This window comes from Hemiscyllium ocellatum, chromosome 5 (genome assembly GCF_020745735.1).
Source record: "Hemiscyllium ocellatum isolate sHemOce1 chromosome 5, sHemOce1.pat.X.cur, whole genome shotgun sequence".
Lineage (NCBI taxonomy): Eukaryota > Metazoa > Chordata > Chondrichthyes > Orectolobiformes > Hemiscylliidae > Hemiscyllium > Hemiscyllium ocellatum.
Window position 1 is genome coordinate 74249357 of NC_083405.1, and position 23251 is coordinate 74272607.

Consider the following 23251-nt stretch of genomic DNA (forward strand, 5'->3'; position numbering starts at 1 on the left):
AGGATAATTCTACCATTCCAGCTATCAGTCTGGTAAGTCTTCATTTCCCTTCATCTATGGCAAATACATCCTTCCATGGCTGATGAGACCATTCCTTTGCACATCACCAAGTCTCTATACAGTTGCAGTTAGGTTTGTTTACTTTTACACCCAAATCCTCTTGCAGTAAAGGTCAACATACTAATTTTTTGCTACATCTGCATGTTAGATTTCAGCGATTGATGAACAAAGACATCAAGTCCCTTTGGATAGAAGCATTTTTGATCTCTCACCATTTAAGAAATTATTTACATTTCTGCTTTTCTTACCAAAGTGGATAGTTTTACATTTTTCCAATTATAGTCTATCTTTCATGTTCCTGTCCACTCATGAAGATTTTGTAACTCCCCTTGAAACCTCTTTGCATCCTCCTCACAACTTGCATTGACGCCTGGTTTTGAGTCTTGAGCAAACTCAAAAATATTGTCTTTGATCCCCACATAAATTCATTGATACAAGTCATTAATAACTGGAGCCGAAGCCCTCATCCTTGTATTAATGTATTATGTCAACCTAAGAATGGTTTGTTGATTCCCACTCACTGGCTTTTGTCTTTTACTAATTTTCAATCTGTGCCAATATATAAATCCCACCAACACCCCATCCCATGTGGTCTGTGGTTGCCTACTGGCTCTTGTGTGGGATCTTATCAAAGGCATTCTGAAAATCCAAGCACACCACCTCCATTGGCTTTCTCTCAACTGTTTTACGAGTTACATCAACGTTTTTGTTAAGCATGATTTCTGTTTTATGCTGACTCTGCTGAATCTGATCATTATTTTCTAAGTGAGCAGTTTGTCACATCTCTTCCAATAGGTTTAATCCTGTGAATATGTAATGAACAGGGTAGATAAAGGGGAAACAGTAGATGTAATGTACTTGGATTTCCAAAAGGCATTTGATAAGGTAACACATGTAATGCTCCTTAATAAGATAAGATCATGTGGTGTTTATCGTATATGTGCATGAATAGGGAATTGTCTAACTAATAGAACATAGCTTTGGGATAAAGGGGGCATTTTCAGAATGGAAACCTGTTAACAACATACATGAATGATTTGGATGACAGAATTGAATCTACTATTGTCAATTTTGCAAAAATAGGTGGTTTGGCAAGTGTTGAGGATGACATCCAGAGTCTGCAATGGGATATAGACAGTTAAGCAAGTGGGCAAAAAATTGACAAATAGAATATAATGTGGTAAAATGTGAAGGTGTGCACTTTGGCAGGAAAATAGAGGAGTTGATTCTTATTTCTATGTGGAAATTCTACAGAAAGTTTCAGCACATAGGGATAATTGAGCATGAATCACAAAAAGCTGGCATGCAAGTTCACTGGGTAATAGAAAAGGCAAATGGAGTGTTGACCTTTATTTCAAAGGGAATGGAATATAAAAATAGGGGTATCTTGCTGAAACTACATAAGGAACTGGTCAGAACATAGCGGGAATATTGTGAACAGTTCTGGTCCATTTATCAAAGGAAAGACATACTGGCATTGGAGACCTTCTTGAAAAACATTCACTAAGTTGATCCTGGGTATGAATTAATTTTCGAAGAGAATAGGTTGGGTTTGTACTCGGAGTTTTAAGAGAATGTGAGGAGACCTTATTAAAATATATGTAATTCTTAGGAGGCTTAACAGGGTAGATGCGGAGAGATTGTTTGTCCTTGGGGGAGAGTCAAGGACCAAAGGGCATCATCTCGGAGTAAGAAGGTGCCCATTTAAATCGAAGATGAGGATTTTTTTTGTCTCGAGGGCACTATGTCTTTGCCACATAGGGTTGTCAAGACTTTGTTGATGAACATATTCAGAGTTAAGATAGAGAGATGCTTGATCAATAAAAGAATTGAGGGTTGTAGAGTTGAGGATTATCAATTTGGCCACAATCTTATGGATTGGAAGGGTGGACTGTGTGGACCGAATGGTCTACTTCTGCTCATATGTCTTAAGGTCTTTTCGTTTGTAGTTCCTCATTTTCTCTTTTCCCTTCTCACAAATATGGCATTGTTTGCTCCCATTCAGGCTGCAGGAACAATTTCAGACCACAAATTCTTCCATGATCTCCACAACTACTTTTTTTAATACTCTGAATGAAGATAATCAAGCCAGAGAATAATGAAATTCCAATTTCAAAGCCATTAATTTGTCCAGTACAACTTTACTGCAACTAATTTATTGCAGCTCATTACTCCTGGGCATTTTTAAAAAAAATCCTTCCTTCTTGATGATAGACGCAAATGAGGTGTTTAGTTTCTGTGACGTTTCCTTATGTCCAGTTATAAAATTTCCTGTTTCTGTTTCTAGTGTGTTTGTATTTGTCCAGGCTAATGATTTTTGCATACATAAAGAAGCTTTGGAGTTATTCCTTTTTGTTTCACCGTAGTTTACCTTCCTATTCTGTTTCCTTTTTTTTTGTTGAAAATGCTCCAAAACATCAGACTGACTGCAATCTTGCTAACTTTATCAGTCTCTTCAATTGATTTGATTACACTTCTCATGTTAGCTGTGGTTGTATCATCGTTTAGAGTCATAGAGATGTACAGTTTGGAAACAAACACTTCGGTCCAACCCGTCCATGCCGACAAGATATTCCATCCCAATCTAGTCCCACCTGCCAGCACCTGGCCCATATCCCTCCAAACCTTTCCTATTCATATACCCATCCAGATGCCTTTTAATTACTGCAATTGTACCAGCCTTCACCACTTCCTCTGGCTGCCATTCCATACATGCACCACCCTCTGTGTGAAAAAGTTTCCCCTTAGGCCTCTTTTATATCTTTCCCCTCTCACCCTAAATCTATGCCCTCTAGTTCAGGACTCCCCCACACCAGCGAAAAGACCTTGTCTATTGATCCTATCCATGCCCCTCATGATTTTATAAACTCCCATAAGGTCACCCCTTAGCCTTCGACGCTCCAAGGAAAACATCTCTAGCCTATTCAACCTCTCCATATAGCTCAAATCCTCCAACGCTGGCAAGATCCTTGGAAATGTTTTCTGAACCCTTTCAAGTTTACACAACATCCATCCGATAGGAAGGAGTCCAGAACTGCATGCAATCTTCCAAAAGTGGCCTAATCAATGTCCTGTACAACCACAACATGACCTCCCAACTCCTGTACTCAATACTCTGACCAATAAAGGAAAGCATACCAAACACCGTTTTTACTATCCTACCTAACTGCGACTGTACTTTCAAGGAGCTATGAACCTCCACTCCAAAGTTCCTTTGTTCAGCAACACTCCCAAGGAGCTTACCATTAAGTGTATAAGTCCTGCTAAGATTTGCTTTCCCAAAATGTAGCACCTTGCATTTATCGAAATTGAACTCCATCAGTCACTCCTTAGCCTATTGGCCCATCTGATCAAGATCCCGTTGTAATCTGAGGTAACCTTCTTCGCCGTCCACTACATCTCTATTTTTGGTGTCATCTGCAAACTTAGAGTCATAGAGATGTACAGCATGGAAACAGACTCTTCGGTCCAACCTGTCCATGTTGACCAGACATCCCAACCCAATCTAGTCCCACCTGCCAGCACCCGGCCCATATCCCCAAAACCCTTCCTGTTCATATACCCATTCAAATGCTTCTTAAATGTTTCAATTGTGCCAGCCTCCATCACTTCCTCGGGCAGCTCATTCCATACATGTACTAAACCACTTATGCTCACATCCAAATCATTTATATAAATGATAAAAGGTAGTGGACCCAGCACTGATCCTTGTGGCACTCCACTGGTCATGGGTCTCCAGTCTGAAAAACAATCCTTCACCACCATCTTCTACCTTTGAGCCAGTTCTGTATCCAAATAGTCAATTCTCCCTGTATTCCATGAGATCCAACCTTGCTAACCAGTCTCCCATGGGGAACCTTGTAAAAGGGCTTATTGAAGTCCATATAGATCATGTCCACCACTCTGCCCTCATCAATCCCCTTTGTTACTTCTTCAAAAAACTCATTTGTGCCTCAACGGAATATAAATTTGTTGTCAATCATCTATTTATCCTTTAATTGATAACTAATACCTGGCTACCATTGTACCTTTTCATGTAGTATCTAAGTCTATCACAGCCAAACCTTTGTTGTTTTGTTTGTTTGAATTTAAATCTAACTGGATATTTGGTTGGATATGTTGGAATGGCACAAACTTGATTAACAGAATGGCTTTTCATGTCAGTAGTATGAGTAAGGGAACACGATCTTGTGTAGACAGAAGAGTCATACTTACAATGCTGTGAGTTTCTCAACAGCTTTCTTTATATTGATAGATTTTTTTGCAAGGAACATTCAAAATAGTACTCTCTCATACAAGTTATGAAAAAAATCTAAAGTTCCTGAGATTTTTCAAACTTTTAGTATAACAAAAATTAATATTTTTCATCAATCTCAGGGCCATAGCATTTTTAAAAAATGAAACCAGTGCCACCTGATGACTTTGAAAAGATCACCAGAGTTATCTATGCTCTAAAATCAACACTGCTGGTCTTAAATGAGAAAAATTGGTTATACCAAAAATGCTTTGGACCATGTGTGAGTAGAACTTGTCTAATGCCTGTATGAGTTAAATTTGCTAAACAGTGTTGTACATTTGTTGTCCTCATTACTACCTTTCATTCTTTGTGTGTGAGAGCTTAGGTTTGTAAAGGGTATTTGTTACTCAGGAGAAAGTGAGGACTGCAGATGCTAGAGGTCAGAGTCGAAGAGTATGGCGCTGGAAAAAACAGCATCCAAGGAGTAGAAGACTGGATGTTTTGAGCATAAGCTCTTCATCAGGAATGTGGGGAGGCCCAAGGGGGCTCAGACATAAATGGGAGGTGGGATGGTGCAGGGGGGAAGGTAGTTGGGAATGTGATGGTTATATGAAGGTAGGAGTAAAGGTGATAGGTTGGAGAGGAGGGTGGAGCGGATAGATGGGAAAGAAGATGGTCAGTTCAGGAGGGCGGTGACAAGTTGGAAGGTTGGATCTGGGATAAGGTGGGGGGTGGGGAAATTGAGGAAACTGGTGAAATCCACATTGATCCCATGTATTTGGAGGGTTGCAAGGCGGAAGATGAGGCATTCTTCCTCCAGGCATCAGCTGGCTAGGGTTTGGTGATGGAGGAGGCCTAGAACTTATATGTCCTTGGCGGAGTGGGAGGGGAGCTAAAGTGTTCGGCCATAGGGCGGTGGGGTTGTTTAGTGCATGTGTCCCAGAGGTGTTCTCTGAAACATTCTGCAAGTTGGTGGCCTGTTTCCCCAATGTAGAGAAGACCACATCGAGAGCAACAGAGACAGGAGATGATGTATGTGGAAATACAGGTAAATCTCTGTCAACCCACCCTCCACTCCCAGCACTTTCCCTTGCCACCGCAAGAAAAGATAATTCCCTCTGTGATCCCCTTGCCCATGCCCCCACCAAACCACCCTCCATTCCCGGCACCTTCCCCTGCCACCACAAGAAGAACAAAACCTGTGCCCACACCTTTCTTCCTGCCCCCATCACCTTCGTCCAAGGCCCCAAAGGATCCTTCCACATTTGACAGAGATTTACCTGTACTTCCACACACGTCATCCACTGTGACCATTGCTCTTGATGTTGTTTCTTCTACATTGGGGAGACATGATGCCAACTTGCGGAACATTTCAGAGAACATCTCTGGGACACACACACTAAACAGCCCCACCGTAATGTGCCTGAACACTTTAACTTCCCTTCCCACTCTGCCAAGGACATGCAAGTTCTGGGCTTCCTCCACTGCCAAACTCTCGCCACCTGACGCTTGGAGGAAGAATGCCTCATCTTCTGCCTTGGGACCCTCCAACCACATGGGACCAATGCGGATTTCATCTGTTTTCTCATTTCCCCATCCCCCACCTTAACCCAGATCAAACTACCCAACTCAGCACTGCCCTCTTGAACTGTCCTACCTGTCGATCTTCCTTCTCTCTGACCTATCACCTTCACCCCTGTCTTCATCCATCTATCACATTCTCAGCTACCTTCTCCACAGCCTCACTTTCCTCCCAGTTATCTCTCAGCAAACCTTGGGCCACCCCCTCACTCCTGATGAAGAGCTTATGTTCAAAATGTTGACTCTCCTGCTCTTTGGGTGCTGCCTGACTGGCTGTGCTTTTTCAGCATCACACTCTTTGACCCTGTATTTGTTATTCAGCTGTTCAACACTATTTGACGGCGATATGGGGTACATATAGTCTGTGTATGTATATGGTAGAAGAGCAACGAGGTAAAAACCTGTCTACCCCCCCTTCCCCACTCCAACCTCTCACCCTCACAACGTCCAGCCCTCCAATCCCTCTGCTCCAATCCCAACCTCACCATCAAGCCAGTCGATAAAGGGGGCGCAGTGGTAGTCTGGCGCACTGACCTCTACACCACTGAAGCCAAACGCCAACTCGAGGACACCTCTTCCTACTGCCCGCTCGACCATGACCCCACCCCCCATCACCAAACCATCATCTCCCAGACCATACAGAACCTCATCACTTTAGGAGATCTCCCACCCATAGCTTCCAACCTCATAGTCCGGGAACCCCGGACTGCCCGGTTCCACATCCTTCCCAAATTCCACAAGCCTGACCACCCTGGCCAACCCATTGTCTCAGCATGCTCCTGCCCCACTGAACTCATCTCTACCTATCTCGACACTGTCCTATCCCCCCTAGTCCAGGAACTCCCAACATACATTCGAGACACTACCCACGCCCTCCACCTCCTCCAAGACTTCCGTTTCCCCGGCCCCCAATGCCTCATCTTCACTGTGGATATCCAATCCCTCTACACCTCCATCCGCCATGACCAGGGCCTCCAAGCCCTCCGTTTTTTCCTCTCCAGACGTCCCCAACAGTACCCTTCCACCGACACTCTCATTCGTTTGGCCGAACTGTCCTCACTCTCAACAATTTCTCTTTTGAATCCTTCACTTCCTCCAGACCAAAGGGGTAGCGATGGGCACACGTATGGGCCCCAGCAATGCCTGTCTCTTTGTTGGCTACGTAGAACAGTTGATCTTTTGTAATTACACCGGCACCACTCCCCACCTCTTCCTCCACTACATTGATGACTGCATTGGCGCCACCTCGTGCTCCCACGAGGAGGTTGAGCAATTCATCAACTTCACCAACACATTCCACCCTGACCTTAAATTTACCTGGACCTTCTCTGACACCTCCCTCCCCTTCCTGGACCTCTCCATCTCCATTAATGACGACCGACTTGACAATGACATTTTTTACAAACCCACCGACTCCCACAGCTACCTGGATTACACCTCTTCCCACCCTACCTCTTGCAAAAATGCCATCCTGTATTCCCAATTCCTCCGCCTCCGCCATATCTGCTCCCAGGACGACCAGTTCCACCACAGAACACACCAGATGGCCTCTTTCTTTAGAGACTGCAATTTCCCTTCCCAGGTGGTTAAAGATGCCCTCCAATGCATCTCGTCCACATCCCGCACCTCCGTCCTCAGACCCCACCCCTCCAGCCGTAACAAGGACAGAATGCCCCTGGTGCTCACCTTCCACCCTACAAACCTTCACATAAACCAAATCATCCGCCGACATTTCCGCCACCTCCAAAAAGACCCCACCACCAGGGATATATTTCCCTCCACACCCCTTTCCGCCTTCCGCAAAGACCGTTCCCTCCGTGACTACCTGGTCAGGTCCATGCCCCCCTACAACCCACCCTCCCATCCTGGAACTTTCCCCTGCCACCGCAGGAACTGTAAAACCTGCGCCCACACCTCCTCTCTCACCTTTATCCAAGGCCCTAAAGAAGCCTTCCACATCCATCTAAGCTTTACCTGCACATCCACTAATATCATTTATTATATCCGTTGCTCCTGATGTAGTCTCCTCTACATTGGGGAGACTCGGCGCCTCCTAGCAGAGCGCTTTAGGGAACATCTCCGGGACACCCGCACCAACCACACCGCCCTGTGGCCCAACATTTCAATTCCCCCTCCCACTCTGCCGAGGACATGGAGTGTCCTTCACCGCTACTCCCTCACCACCAGACACCTGGAGGAAGAATGCTTCATCTTCCGCCTCGGAACACTTCAACCCCAGGGCATCAATGTGGACTTCAACAGTTTCCTCATTTCCCCTTCCCCCACCTCACCCTAGTTCCAAACTTCCAGCTCAGCACTGTCCCCATGACTTGTCGGGACTTGTCCTACCTGCCTATCTCCTTTTCCACCTATCCACTCCACCCTCTCCTCCCTGACTATCACCTTCATCCCCTCCCCCAATCACCCATTGTACTCTATGCTACTTTCTCCCCACCCCCACCCTCCTCTAGCTTATCTCTCCACGCTTCAGGCTCACTGCCTTTATTCCTGATGAAGGGCTTTTGCCCAAAACATCGATTTCGCTGCTCCTTGGATGCTGCCTGAACTGCTGTGCTCTTCCAGCACCACTAATCCAGAATATGGTAGAAGAGCAGTTATGTTCCTCAAAATGAAATCCAATGTCTTTATCTAGTGACCCAGTAAAATAAATTCAGATCCCACCACAACAGATACGGAATTTAAATTTGAATAACTGAACAATTTTGTGATAGCTCATTTTGGTAACGATGACGCTGAAATGAAATTAGTTTAAAACCCATCTCATTCATAAAAGTCCTATCGGGAAATTCTTGCAAGGTTAGGCCCGTTTATGACTTTAAAGTCATAGAAATGTGATTAATTTTGAATTGCCCTGATTATATTATGGTCTTCAATACAAATAGGTTTGGACATAAATGCCTGTTTAGTCAACAATGCCCACATCCCATGAAGGAATAAAGGAGATGTAAACATTGGACATGAAAGGATTCGAGTTTTGCACACTACATTTATTGGCAATTTGCATTCGTTTGCTGTGCCACAAGAACTAAATTACATACACAATTTATAAACAGGCTGTGGTTTGTTTTCATCGAAGAATAAAATATTTGTATTTCCTGACTTCAAAGAGGCTTCCTGGCTAGTTGGTTGTTTGCACTGGCACACCTTTGAGTCAAAAGGTTGCAGATTTCACTGTAAAAAGTAAAGCAGACATTGCATTGCATTGCCATTCTGTTGATGGTGCTGGTCTTTGGATGAGAATCTGAACTGAAGTCCTGGATGTAGAAGGTCCCACAGTATTATATGACAAGTTAATGCTGAGGGGATGTTTGCTCTCATGGGTGAATTTAGAACAAGATTGCAAGTTCCAAAGTAATGGCTCTCCCATTTAAGAAGGAGAGGAAGAGTTCATCCTTTGAGAATTATTAGTGTTTGAGGTTGTCTTCCCTAGAAAGTACTGAAGGCTGTGTCTTTGGATTCTTTCAAGGCCGAGTAAGACAGATTGAGAAGAGAGCCCAGGACTATGGAGGCATGCAGAAAACTGGATATGGGCCTCAAGCCAATTAGCCATGATATTATTGAATAGCAGAGAAGGCTCAAGGTATTGAATGGCCTACTTCTGGTCCTTATTCTTAAGTTCTTGTTTTAAAAAAATGAGGGAGTTATGGGTTCTAGCCAATTTTATCCCTTAATGAACTTCACTAAAACATTATCTGGTTATCATCACTTTTCTGGTTATTAGAGTTTGTTTTATTAAAAATTGCCAAAAGCACTTTTTACAATGAAAGATGGCAACACTTGTACATTATGACTTCATTGGCTGTAAGGCAGTTTAGGATGGTCAGTGGTCACTAAAAGTATTAGGTAAACACAATTCTGTCTTTATTTTGTTTAATTAATAGACCTGGCCTGCCATATTTGTACTGTACAATATCTTGAAAATACTGTATACTTTAAAAAGTTTACTTGTGAATAAATTTTTAAAAATAAAGTTGTTTGATAAGTGTCTGATAATTTGATGTCAGGTCATTTAAAGAACCAAATTGTGGAATTTTTATGCTGTCCAGTCAATCAGAAGGAGGACTCTTTGCCTTGAGGCATTTGAAATTTGGAAGAACAGGAATGAGCTGTGGAGGCTGGTACAATTACAACAACAGGGAAGCAAACCAGATGCTGAATTAATTGAGTCAGCAAAGATTCAAGATAGATGAAGCTACATGAAATCGAAAATGAGAAAAACAGGAAAGAGAATTAGAAATGGAAAAACTTGAACTTAGCAGAGAGGGGAAAAGGGAAGAGAAAGTACACACAAAGGGAGGATAAACAAAGGGGAAAAGCCTTTAAAGCAAGAGAAAGGGATAGAGAGAGACAGAGAGAATATGCTTAAGAGGCTAGAACCAGAAAAGAAAATGGCCTCTGTCTCTCGAGAACATTCTGATGAGGAAGGATCGGAATCCAATCCAAGACACAGAGGGGCACCATTTAAATGTGCACAAGTTCTCCAAGAACCTCAGAAAGGAACGTGCTGATGGTGGAAGTGATGTCTTAAGGCTGAAGTCTTTCCATTGTCACATCTTTAGGAAGATTGAATAATTTGAGGGATAAACCCATTAAACCATTAAGCTGTGTTAATAAGGTGTACATACCCTTATTTTAGTATTGGCTGCACCTGAATTGTGACCTAACATTTGGAAAGGTACTAATAGAGGTTATCCATAGTTTATCTGTAGACACAGTTTACTTAATCTGAGATAACAATTTGACAGGAGCAAAAGTAGTAGCTTCTTCAGTACTAATACAAAGGCCAGGAGAAGTCAAGGAAAGGCGGCAAGTACAGGAAAATATTCCAGAAAATTTTCTCTGTGGAGATAAAATTGGCAGTGCAACAGATGTTTAGTTATCTGAAACGTTCTTTGGGTTTCTATGAAGGATCAGATCAAGTGTTCAATAGCTGTTCTCTCATTAGAGCTCAGCAAGTCAATCTAGAGTTAGGTAAAGTAACCCAACTGAATCAAACTGAAATTCAAGCAGAGGGAGTTGTGAAATGGTACCACGCGAGATATGGGATTCTGATGAGAAAGTGGAGAGTTGCTCTTAGATATGTGGAAGAGGGAACAGTGCTGGATAGATTAGCTTTCAAATCTTTATTGTAAAAAGATTTCTTCCTTCTTTCGATCCACTCGTAGTATTGTTGTTCCTTCACACAGTCTTGGTACAGAGCCCTCTATTTGTGACCATGATTATCAAGTATATGTTGTAGTGTTGGTACTGCTGCTCATATTGTCAGGTGATATGAATAGTACATGAACTTCCTGTAATAGGACATGTAGCAATTCAGAAGAGCTAAGCACCTACGAGTTAACATTTTTACTTGTCAGATCTTCACAGGGATGTGGTACAGTTTTTTTAAAAAGTGACAGGTTGTGTGAAAGCCAAACATGCAATAAAACCGGCACCTTTTATTGCCATACCAGTTTTGGGGAACCATTTAGCAGATTATTTGAAATTCTTACTGAAAGCAAAAGCAGGCACCAATACATTCTTACTATCATGGATATGGCTACATGATTTCCAGAGGCCACACCATTGAGAACACATTCATGTGACAATCAATTAAAATCTACAGCTGGTTAAAAGTCAAAGTATAGGATTTTTTTTCAAGGATGACACTGGTGTGTTAGGGATGACCTTGAGTCAGGAGATCAGGATGTAGAATCTGTTTGTGGAACAGTCGAGGAAAGAGGTCACTCGTGCACAAGAAGAAATATTGGGTACTTGTGATAAAGGAATAACAGTGACCATTGATGGTTTTAATCTATATATAAACTTGAAAAATCAGATTGGCCATGGTGGCCTGGATAAGGAGTTCATTAAATGCTTTTGAGAATGTACCAAGAAACTGCATATTCTGGAAGTGAGAGCGCAACTTATACTTGAACTGCCTTCTTGAACTGCCATGGTCCATTTGGTGTAAATACTTTCACAATGCAGTTAGGAAGGGAGTTCAAGAATCTTGATCCAGCAATCGAAGGGGTGACAATAATTTAAAAGTGAGTGGCTTGGCAGTAAACTTTCAGTTTGTGGTGTTCCCATCGGGAGATGTTGGCCTAGTGGTATTATTGTTAGACCATTAATCCAAAGACCGTGGTGATGATCTGGGCCCCCAGGTTGAAATCCCACCATGCTAATATGGATTCAGCATTCTAAAAATCTGGAATCGCGAGTGTAATGATGACCAGGAAACTAACGATTGTTGGAAAAACACATCTGATTCACTAATACCCCTAGGGAAGGAAACTAGCATCCTTACCTGGTCTGGCCTACATGTGATTCCAGACCCACACAATGTGCTTGACTCTTAACTGCCCTCTGGGCATTTAGGGATAGGCAGGAAAAACTGGACAGGCTCGCGACATGATTCAAGTCCTATAAATAAATTTAAATAAGCAAGTCTTATCCTAATAGTAATGGATGTGGGTTTGGAAGATTCTGTTTAAGGAGATCTGGTGAAGTTCTGCAGTGCATCATATAGATGGGTACACATTGCTGCTATTGAGTGTCATTGGTGGAGATAGTGAATGTTTATTGATGTTGTGTCAATCAAGTGGGCTGCTTTGTCCTGGATGGTGTTGGGTTCTTAAGCATTGTTGGAGCTCATCCAGGTAAGTGGATCCATTTGGTCACACTCCTGACTTGTGTCGTGCAGATGGTGGACGAGCTTTGGGAAGCCAGGAGGTGAGTTGCACGCTACCTTTGCAGCAACAGTATTTATATGGTATAACTAGTTTAGTTTTTGTTCAATGGTAAACCACTTGGATGTTGGATAATGGGAGATTCAGTAATACCATTAAATATCAATGGTCAGATGTTCTTGTTGGAGAGGGTCATTGCTTGAACCTGAGTGGCACAAAGTTTACTTTTTTTATTCATTCATACGTTGTGGACATGACTGGCTAGGCCAGCATTTTTTGCCCATTTGCAGTTAAGAGTCAACCACACTTCTATAGATTTGGAGTCACATGTGAGCCAGACAAAGGAAGGATGGCAAATTTCTTTGCCTGAAGGACATTGGTAAACCAGAATTTTTTTTACAGCAATCAAAAATGCTTACATAGCACTCACTTTTTATTCCAGAATTTTATTGAATTCAAATTTCACAATTTGGCATTGGTGAGATTTGAACCCATATCCCAAACGTATTAGTTTCAGGTCCTGACTTGCCACTACATAACTGCCTCCTCATACTTGCCATCTGTCAGCCTGAATCTGGATATTATCCAGGTCTTGCTGCAATGAATGTTGCCGAGGCTTGAAAATAGCAGCCAATCGGACCCCACCACCAGGGATATATTTCCCTCCCCACCCCTTTCCACCTTCCGCAAAGACTGTTCCCTCCGTGACTACCTGGTCAGGTCCATGCCCCCCTACAACCCACCCTCCCGTCCTGGCACCTTCCCCTGCCACCGCAGGAATTGCAAAACCTGTGCCCACACCTCCTCCCTCACCTCCATCCAAAGTCCTAAAGGAGCCTTCCACATCTATCAAAGTTTGACCTGCACATCCACCAATATCATTTACAGTATCCGTTGCTCCCAATGCGGTCTCCTCTGCATCGGGGAGACTGGGCACCTCCTAGCAGAGCACTTTAGGGAACATCTCTGGGACACCCGCACCAATCAACCACACTGCCCTGTGGCCCAACATTTCAACTCCCCCTCCCACTCTGCCGAGGACATGGAGGTCCTGGGCCTCTTTCACCGCCGCTTCCTCACCACCCGACGCCTGGAGGAAGTCGGCCTCATCTTCCGCCTCAGAACACTTCAACCCCAGGGCATCAATGTGGACTTCACCAGTTTCCTCATTTCCTCTTTCCCCACCTCACCCCAGTTTCAGATTTCCAGCTCAGCATCTTCCCCATGACCTGTCCTACTGGTCTATCTTCTTTTCCACCTGTCCACTCCACCCTCCTCTCTGACCTATCACCTACATCCCACCCCCATCCACCCACTGTACTCTTTGCTACCTTCTCCCATCCTCCACCCTGACTTATCATCTTCATCCCCACCCCCAATCTAAGCTACTTTCTCCCCACCCCTACCCTCCTCTCATTTATCTCTCCATCCTTCAGGCACTCTGCCTGTATTCCTGATGAAGGGCTTTTGCCTGAAATGTCTATTTTCCTGCACCTCGAATGCTGCCTGAACTGCTGTGCTTTTCCAGCACCTCTCTACTCCAGTAAATGGCTAGGGTTGTTTTTCTTAGAACTCAGAACACTTGTGACTTAATCAAAATGTACAAAATAATGAGGGGCTTGGATAGAGTGGACAAGGAAGACCTGCTTCTCTTTGCTGAGAGGTTAATTGCTGAGGTCACAGACTTAGAGGGGACATGAGGAAAATTATTTTCACCCAGAGGCTGGTGGGGCTAGCAATTCACTGCTCAGTTTGGTGATTAGTTGGAAACCCTCAACTCTTTTAAAAGGAATCTTCATCAGCACCTGAAGCTCTGTAATCTGCAGCACTGTGGACCAGGAATGGGTAAGTGGATTTAAAATGAGTGACTAGTTTATTCAGTCAGTACAGAAATAATGGGTTGAATGGCTTCCTTCTATGCTGTACCTTTTCAATGGATTTATCAACTAGCTTTCTATTCTGTTTATTACCGGATTAATAGAAATAAGGCAGGAACAGGATACTGATTAAGGATGATCAGCCATGATCATATTGAATGGTGGTGCAGGTTCGAAGGGCAGAATGGCCTACTCCATTGTCTATTGCCTATTGTCTAATAGCAGATTTGAATTAAAGGATGCACTGAACAATGCAGTACAGTCAATTCTGAAAAAAAGCGATAGTTCAGTTCCCATGCAATCCTGCGTTATAAAAAAATAGTGTAATAGCAGCCATTTAAACCGATGGGTCCAGAATCACATTATAGCCAATACAGATAAGTTTGCATTCTACAAATAATGGTCTAACCTCTTCAATTGTGTTATAGCCAATTCATGTTGAAGAAATGCATGTTATAGCAGAACCAATTGTAGTTTTAAAATTATTTTTAACTTTCTCAGTTTGACTTTGTGTCTTAGAGATTTGTAACCCATGAAGAATTCAAGAGAAAGAAGTAAGATTAATGCAGGATGTCAGATACACTTCTGCTCGGTATGGTTTTCATATTGGACATGCCTCAGCAAAGAATGTGATAGGTATTTGATCCAACTGCATTAATGAAGAGTGTAAAAAAATCCCTTTTAGAATTTTAATAAAAGTTATAGTGGCACAATTATGATTTTTTGGATGTTGCTATCATTAAGAAATTAATTTAGCACTTTTGTATGGCCAGTGGTCCAGTGAGGAAATGATGAGAGCTTAATTTGCAAATAACAGACAAGAGCTTTAACAAAAATGATTCAAATATTTTTGACTACATTGAGGATAAGCCCAGTTGGTAGTTCTGTTGCTAATGGATCATGTTATTTAAGTTCATTTTTAAAGAATGGATTTTATCAAATTGAAGGGAAGCTCAGTAACTTTTTTTTAAAAAATAAATTTTCGCTGTTTGTTTCTGGGAGTTTAGAGAATTCACCAGCAATGAACAGCATGATGTGGTTCTCTGGATCATCTGATCTGTTTGCGAGGACAGCATGAAAAAAATTGAAAGTACTGTAAAGTAATTGAAATTACACTTATTAGTTCATTAAAGCTGTATATTTTGGAATATATGGTATCAGGAATGCATAAAAGTAAGAGCTTTTTACATTGTAGAGTAGCGAATGATGAAAGTCCTTTCATGTTTTGGTTGCTACTGATGGTTTGTTCAGATGATTGTTAAATTGACATGCTATTTTGACACTACTTTTGAAGGCTGAGAGGACATGGTGGAAGCTAGAATAGGACGAGAATCACATTTTTTGCTCTGAGGCTAGTATAGGGTGTTAAAGTGATTTCCAGTGATGAGGTGGGTGATGACTTATGGCAAGTTTCTTTGCCTTTTTATGTTTGAAGGCCCCCTCCTGAATTATAAAATATTTGCACATCCCTATGGAACAACAAAGTGTTGTTCCTGTTATCTAGATGGAAACTGCCAAAAAGTGCAGCACAGAGCGATCTTGGTGCTCTTTTGTTTGAAACACAATAAGTTAACATGCAGATACAACAAGTAATTAAAGCACAGTAATTAGATCACTGAAACTATTTAAAGAACAGGAAGGCAGATGCTTGAAATATTGGTAAGTTGATGGCTGTGCTGAGCTGGTATGAAAAAGGAGTTGGAGCCTGGACCAAATTAGCCACTATCACGTTTAATGGCTGGGCAGGTTTGCAGGGCTGAATAGTCCAGTCCTGCCCTTATTTCATCTGTTCTTATGAAATAGAAATGTTTGATCAGCATAATGCTATCAGTGTAGTACATGTGGACTTCCACAAAGCTTTCGATACAGAACTAAATTACAGACTTCTGAGAAAGTTCACATCTCATGGAGTAAAAGGATAGTAGGAATATGGTTCCAGAATTGGCGGAGTGGTAGGAAACAGAGTAATGGTCATTAGATATTTTTTGGGCTGGGGGAAGGTTTGGAGTGGAATTTCTCAGAGTTGCTATTGGGACCCTGGTTTTCCCTATATTCATGAATGTTATAAATTTTAGCGTGCAAGGGGCAATTACAAAATTTGCAGATAGTGCAAAACTTGGATGCATTGTACAGATCATTCTGCTATAACGCACTTTGTGTTAATGTGAATTTGTTGCAAAGTGATTGATGAATTGGGGATACTGTTTCTAAAGCAGGAACTTTTAAACCGTATATTGGTTATATCACGATTCTGGCCCCATTAGTTTAAATGGCGCTGCTATTGCGTGATTTTCGTATAACGTGAGATTGCACAAGAACAGGACTATCGTATTATAACAGAACTGACCATAATCTGAGAGGAGGAGTAAAAAACTTCCAAAGGATAGAGACAGGTTGGTGGAATGGGCAGATAGGTGGCAGATGATGATCAGTGCAGAGATGTGTGAAGGTGGTGCTTTTTGACAGGAAGAACATGGACAGACAATATAACAAACCGAAAGAGAGTACAGAAGCAGAGGGTTCTGTGTTGTATATTGTGCAGATCATTGACAGTGGCCGAACATGTGGAGAGAGCAGTTAATTAACCAGGGACATTATTAGTAGCAGCATAGAGTACAAGAGCAAGGAGTTGATGTTGAGCTGATACAAGACATGTGATAGGCCACAGTTTGAGTATTGTGTACAGTTCTGGGTGTCATACTGTAGGAAAGTTGTGAATGCTTTGGAAAGCATGCAGAAATGAATTATGAGAATGGTTCCATGGATGAAGGACTTCAGTTATGTGGATAGTTTGGAGAGATTGAGATTGTTCTCTTTGGCGAGAATAAGGCGAACAGGAGATGCGATTGAGATTTTCTATATTATGAAGGCACTGGATAGAATAGGTAGGGACAAACTGTTTCTCTTGAAAAGGATCAACAATAACAATCAGAATGCACAAATTTGATGTGATTTGCAAAAGGAGAAAATGCAAGGGGAGAAAAAAGCCTTTTCACACCACGAGTGATTTATAGAATGCACTATCTGATACTGTGTAGAGGCGTGTTTAGTTTAAGTATTCAACAGAGCATTAGGTGACCATTTAAATATGAACCATGTGCAAGGATATGAAAAAAAAAGGCAGAAGGCACTATGTTTGGATGCTTATTTGGAGATCCAGTATGGACATGAGCTGAGTAGATTCCTAATGGGGAGATTAACAACACATCAAACATCATGATAGTTGTCAGGGTCAGCCTGAACACAATTTTCAGAACATTTGGGCCTAAATAAACACCAGAATGTAGTCGTTACAAGCTCTGATCAAATCAGCTGGCAAATGTTATGTCTCCAAGCCTATGAAGCATAAGCAACACCTCAAAGTTAGTATTTCAAATTTTCTTGTTGCATATTCAGTGTTTCACATTAAATGGAGCCATTGGATTGTTAGCGCAAAGTAAGTTGGTTGAGGTTGTTGGAATCCCATCATTTGCATCTGAGGGCATTAATTCAGGAATAAAAACAGAATATTGCAAATGCTGAAATAAAACAAAGTGCTTGAGAAACTCTGCATGTCATCATTAGTACCAAAGGACAGTCATTGAAATTGAAACATTAACTTGGTTTCTGTCTCCACAGATGCTGCTTGACCTGCTAAGTTTCTCCAGTGCTTGGTTTTTATTTAATCTCTTCAGAAGTTGTTTAGTGTTGTGTCCGAGGCCCAACCATCTTTAGCTGCTTTATAAGTTACATCCATTAATGATTGTACAATATTCAGCTCCATTTGCAACTCTAATCCTGAAGCAGTCCCTGCCCATATGCAGCAAGATCTCAGCAACATTCAGACTTGGATTGATAAAGACAAATGACATTCATGCTGAGATTGACCATTTCCATAAGAATGAATTTCTAGGGGTGATGGTAAGATTCTATGATATTTACATTACTGAATCACCCACATTTGTTGACTAGAAACTAAACTGGACCTGTCAGGTCAGACGTTAGTCGGAAGTTGGTAAATCTGAAGAGAAAAAGGACAGGTCCTACGTGTGAGGAAATATTCCCTACTTGCCGAGATGACTGCAGCTCTAACAACACTCGAAGCTCAACACAATTTATGACCAGGCTGCCTGCTTGATTGGCAACCCATCCATCACTTTCACTATTTACTCCCTTTACGACTGATGCACAGTAATAACAGTGTGTAACGTCAACAAGGTGTGCTGCAGTAACTCACCAAGGCTCCTTAACACAGCACCTTCCAAGCCCACAATCACTGCCATCTCGAAGGGCAAGGGTAGTGGATATTTGAAAACACCTGAAAGTTCCCCTCCAAGCCACTCACCATCTTGACTTGGAAACATATTGCTGTTACTGCACTGTTGCTGGGTTTAAGTTTGGAACTCTCTAACTGCAAAATGGAAAAGGCAGATCACCACCATCAGCTCCAGGGCAATTGAGGATGGGGCCTAGCCAGTGACATGCACATTCTGTGAATGAATAAAAAAAGAATAGCCATCTGTAATATTAGAAGTTGCAAATGAAAAGGTATCCCAGAATTTTGGATGTTTCTAATGCATCTATCCTTTCCATAATTAAAACTCCATACAAAACTGGGCTGTTGTTCACAGCATTTTGCAACAGCTATATGTTCTGTTACATTTCTCAATCATAATTATACATCAATATTAATAATGTTTCAGTTATTTGAGTTGCATTACATTAGGTAGGTTATGTTGCCCAAACGGGTGGCAGTTGTCTTCCCAAATGTTGTGTAAACAGCTGACCACTGAAAATTGGCAAGAAAGTCTCCATGCAACAATTTCAAGGACTCCCTGAAGAAGTACCTCACTGTTCCATATCAACCGTTGCCAAAGAGCTGTGATGCTACGTGGGAAGTGCTAGGTTGTTAGCTCAAAGTAAATTGGTTGAGGTTGTTGAAAGCCAGTCATTTCAGTCTGAGGGCATCAATTCAGGAATAAAAGCAGAGTACTGCAAATGCTTAAGATCTGGAATAAAACAAGTGGCCACAAACATCACACTTGGTATCTTCGTGCTGCAGTACATCCACTAATGATTGGTCATTCCATCCCATCTCATAACAGGGCCTGATCTAAGATACCTATCTCTTTTCCTCAAAGTGATAGCTGGGGTTAGGTGCACCCTCTGGGGTTTTTGCTGCTATGAATCAATTGGAAGGTGAACTTCATGATTGTTTATGTATGAGGTGAAGGATTAAAGTAATGCTCATGAAATCTTGAGACTGAGTGAAGAACTAGTATGAAAAAAAGAAGAAGGCAGGTTTGAATTATTCCCAAGGTGACATCACCCGCTCTGAGAAAACCTTTGAGAGAAAGGCCTGAATAGCCATCAGCAGACCTGTAGCTGAGGAGTACAACCTTCATTGACTGTAAAATGCTTTGAAATATCTGCAGCTTCTGAAATTACGAATGAATGTATGACTGCATTTATGTTTTCTCTTGTTAATGATTGGTCCAAAGCATTTAATCTTGAACTACATTACAATTTAAACTATAATAGTTTTTCTGCGTGTTTGGGGCTTGCGCATTCTCCCTGTGTCTGGGTTTCCTCTGGGTGCTCTGGTTTCCTCCCACAGTCTAAAGATGTGCAAGTTAGGTGGATTGGCCATGCTAAATTATCCATAATGTCCAGGGTTATGCAAACTAGGTGGGTTAGCCATGGGAAATGCAGGGTTACAGGGATAGGGTGAGGGGAGTCAGTGAGATGCTCTTCGGAGGATTGATGTGGACTCGATGGTCAGACTGGTTTACTTCCATGCTGTAGGGATTCTCTGATTTTTATTATTTATCTCTGACTGAACTTTTGATAGAGTTTACTTGTTTTGCTTCAATGTGACCGAGCTTGCTCATTGAACTCATCAAACATCAAAGCTGTAAAGCGAACTCTGGCTCAATTATCCCCACAGACAAGCTTCTCCATGGATGTCATTCAGTTCATTTTGAAATTATACTGAAACAAAAGGTAGCAGTTGACTGCATATCTCATTCTTAAATTTGATCAACAGCCATTCAGGGAAGGTTGCATTTCTCTAATTGGATGGAGAGACAGTCTTTGACAACAGAGTTGTCTGAATTTATTGTTATCAGCTATATGCTCAGTTTACAAATTTGTATATTTTTAAAATTGCATGTGTTGCTTTAGGGCAGAGCTTTCTATTTTTACAAACCTGAATGATGCAAAATTGAATCCATTTGATATATTTGGATGCCATATCGTCAAACTTGCACATGAAATGAAAAGCAGAACAAGAATAAGATACTTTCATCACCTTACATTGTTGTTAGCAACACAAACACCATTATTTTATCAGTATGATTCTCTCCATGTGATACCAAGAAATGCCTGAGATTACTGAATATAGAAAAAGTTATATATGGATGGATGCTAAGAGTATCCAAGCTGCATTCAACGAACCACAGAATGGTTACAGCCAACTTTCCAAATTAACATCTCAGTCAGTGCTATTTTCCTGCCCTGTGAACCCTATTTGAATCTGTCTTCTACCACACAATCAGGCAATACATTCCAGACCTAACCACTCGCTTTTCCTTATACCGTTTTCATTCCTTAGTTGTGAGATGTTAGCGTTGCTTGCTGGGCCAGCATTTATTGTCCATCCCTGATTGCCCTTGTGAAATGGTTGTGAGCTGTCTTTTTGAACATCTGCAGTCTTATGTGCTGTAGGTTGACCCACAATGCCATTAGGAGGCACCTTGTCGTTCTCTTTTGTTATCCAGGGAGCTCTGGACTTGTTTGTCCTACCTTTTTTAGTTTGAGGGATGTACCTTGGCTGTGCCAGAACCATCTATACTTTGAAGGCAGCCCATTGCTCAGCACTATTCTTCCTTCTAACCTTTGAATCCATTTATTCAATCCAGATCCATTTTTAGGCCAGTGAGGTTGGCATTCTGTCATTTAATGATTCTTATTCGGGGTTATTCACTATCCTTTTCCATTGTTACCCAATTGAAGCGAGTGCTTCAAAACTAGCTGTGCCCCTGACCAAGTTGTTTCAGTATCATCGCAATTATGGTACCCGAACAAAATGAAAACTGGCCAGATATATCCTAATGTAAAGAAAAGCAAATTCACTCCAATCAGTATCTGTGCCATCCATTATTCTCAATCAGCAACAGTTTTTTAAGGAGTCATCAACAGTTGCTGTCAAATGACACTCACCAGTAACCCATTCATCAATGCTCAATTTGGAGTTTGCTAAGACTATTGAGCACCTGATTTCAATACAGCATAGATCCAAACATGGACACCAAAGCTTAATTCTAAATTTGAGGTGAGAATCATTGCCCTTGATAACACAGCAGGATTTGACTGAGAGTGGCATCAAGGTACCCTTGCAAAATTAAGATAGTGACTGTAATAAATAAAAGCAAGAGTTAGCTATCAAGGTAGGCTCAGAGTGAATGACTCAAGGAGGGCTTGTGAGCAGTCCTGAAAGGCAGCTGCAAATGTGTTGCTGGTCAAAGCACAGCAGGCCAGGCAGCATCTCAGGAATAGAGAATTCGACGTTTCGAGCATAAGCCCTTCATCAGGAATAAGAGAGAGAGAGCCAAGCAGGCTAAGATAAAAGGTAGGGAGGAGGGACTAGGGGGAGGGGCGATGGAGGTGGGATAGGTGGAAGGAGGTCAAGGTGAGGGTGATAGGCCGGAGTGGGGTGGGGGCGGAGAGGTCAGGAAGAGGATTGCAGGTTAGGAGGGCGGTGCTGAGTTGAGGGAACCGACTGAGACAAGGTGGGGGGAGGGGAAATGAGGAAACTGGAGAAATCTGATTTCATACCTTGTGGTTGGAGGGTTCCCAGGCGGAAGATGAGGCGCTCCTCCTCCAGCCGTCGTGTTGTTGTGTTCTGCCGGTGGAGGAGTCCAAGGACCTGCATGTCCTCGGTGGAGTGGGAGGGAGAGTTAAAGTGTTGAGCCACGGGGTGATTGGGTTGGTTGGTTCGGGCGGCCCGGAGGTGTTCTCTGAAGCGTTCCACAAGTAAGCGGCCTGTCTCACCAATATAGAGGAGGCCACATCGGGTGCAGCGGATGCAATAGATGATGTGTGTGGAGGTACAGGTGAACTTGTGGCGGATATGGAAGGATCCCTTGGGGCCTTGGAGGGAAGTGAGTGTGGAGGTGTGGGCGCAAGTTTTACATTTCCTGCGGTTGCAGGGGAAGGTGCCGGGGGTGGAGGTTGGGTTGGTGGGGGGTGTGGATCTGACGAGGGAGTCACGAAGGGAGTGGTTCTTGCGGAACGCTGATAGGGGAGGGGAGGGAAATATATCCTTGGTGGTGGGGTCCGTTTGGAGGTGGCGGAAATGACGGCGGATGATACGTTGTATGCGGAGGTTGGTGGGGTGGTAGGTGAGAACCAGTGGGGTTCTGTCTTGGTGGCGGTTGGAGGAGCGGGGCTCAAGGGCGGAGGACCGCATCTCCTCCACTTCCCGCTCCTCCGCCCTTGAGCCCCGCTCCTCCAACCGCCACCAAGACAGAACCCCACTGGTTCTCACCTACCACCCCACCAACCTCCGCATACAACGTATCATCCGCTGCCATTTCCGCCACCTCCAAACGGACCCCACCACCAAGGATATATTTCCCTCCCCTCCCCTATCAGCGTTCCGCAAGGACCACTCCCTTCGTGACTCCCTCGTCAGATCCACACCCCCCACCAACCCAACCTCCACCCCCTGCACCTTCCCCTGCAACCGCAGGAAATGTAAAACTTGCGCCCACACCTCCACACTCACTTCCCTCCAAGGCCCCAAGGGATCCTTCCATATCCGC

At 42.8% G+C, this 23251-nt stretch overlaps 1 protein-coding gene and 1 long non-coding RNA gene across 3 annotated transcripts in view; one reads left to right on the forward strand and one right to left on the reverse strand.

Moving 5' to 3' along the window:
- The window catches only part of tpk1 (thiamin pyrophosphokinase 1), a 374891-nt gene that overhangs the window by 15159 nt on the left and 336481 nt on the right, over window positions 1–23251 (forward strand). The gene's annotated exons all lie outside the window — the stretch shown is intronic.
- Window positions 1–23251, reverse strand: part of LOC132815741 (uncharacterized) — a 32607-nt gene that overhangs the window by 7619 nt on the left and 1737 nt on the right. The window contains exon 2 of the long non-coding RNA XR_009644701.1: window positions 20635–20688. This is a non-coding gene — a long non-coding RNA (uncharacterized LOC132815741). The remainder of the gene's footprint in view (window positions 1–20634; window positions 20689–23251) is intronic.